The sequence below is a fragment of the Psammomys obesus genome, unplaced genomic scaffold, assembly GCF_907164565.1.
Source record: "Psammomys obesus unplaced genomic scaffold, mPsaObe1.curated_primary_1811, whole genome shotgun sequence".
NCBI lineage: Eukaryota > Metazoa > Chordata > Mammalia > Rodentia > Muridae > Psammomys > Psammomys obesus.
Window position 1 is genome coordinate 6,450,672 of NW_026596085.1, and position 1,203 is coordinate 6,451,874.

Below are 1,203 nucleotides of genomic sequence, written 5' to 3' on the forward strand. Positions count from 1 at the left end.
TGAAGTGCCCAGACTGTACAGTGGTAAGGTACAGGTTGAATACACTGTGTGGGTAAAGGCCACTGTTGTTCTCTTTAAGACCACCACATTCTTACCTTGGGGAAAACCTACTGTTCTCCATACTTCTCTGATGGATGAGATGGCATTTGTGAGAAAGGGAGGAAGAAAGACGGGGAGTGACTGAGGATGAATCACCCAGCTGGTGATCTCACCGTCAAAACTCCAAACTCTCCCTCCCTGAAACCGTTCTGCCACATTTGCTGCCAACAACAGACAGATGATGCCCATGGTATGAAAGGAAGAGGCATACGTCAGAGGGCGATTTCCACGGCCAGAGGCTCAGAGGGCAACAGTGACTATAAACCAAACCGAAGTCCATTCATCCCGTTGTGTGTCTGCGAAGATTTACCTTCTCTGTTCAATGGCCTTGATTGGGTGTCAAGCCAGGCTGCCCACTCCCTCTCCCCTTTGTTTTCATTCTGCTAATAGAAATCACGGCAGATCCTGAGAATCAAACACGTGAACTCATGACCAAGAAGTCGTATTCAAAAGAGGTTTATTTTCTCCTCCTGCTGAAGGACCCGGCCATGCAAATGGATCCAGGGCTACCCTGACTCTTGAAAAGGGGAACAGTGATGGAGGATTGTATTCACACTGTGGAGAGACCGGCCCTTTCCGGGCAGGCAGATGTTTTGTGGATCCTGACATTTATATACGTTTCGGGGAGAGTCCTTTGTGCAAATTTAAGCACAAAGCCAAACATCGAGATGGGCACCACGGATCACAACTCGTGACTGGAGCTCCGGAGACTCCGATGGCCTCCTCGAACTTCATCGACTGGATGCAGCCACACACGAGTGTTCTAGCTCAGTAACCCCCAAGTCCCAGAGTCTCTCTGCACACAGGAACCCTCAAAACAGAGCCTCGCCACGAGCTCCGTTGGTAGCATCCGCCCACGTTTGGCTACTTTGCGTAGGAAGCCTAAAAGCACCCCGCGGCGCGAGCAGTAGAGGACCCCGCCTGGCGCTTGTCATTTCACTGTAGGAACTGACTCCGCGCACCTATCACCTGTCAACGCGCGTGGGGTCTGCAGGGACCCGGGGACTCCGGCCGCAGCCTGGGAGGTCGCGGCGCGCGCGCGGGCGGGGCTGCGCCGGGCCCGGGGCTGCGCGGGAGGCCGAGCCGCCGCGCCTCGCGCTGATT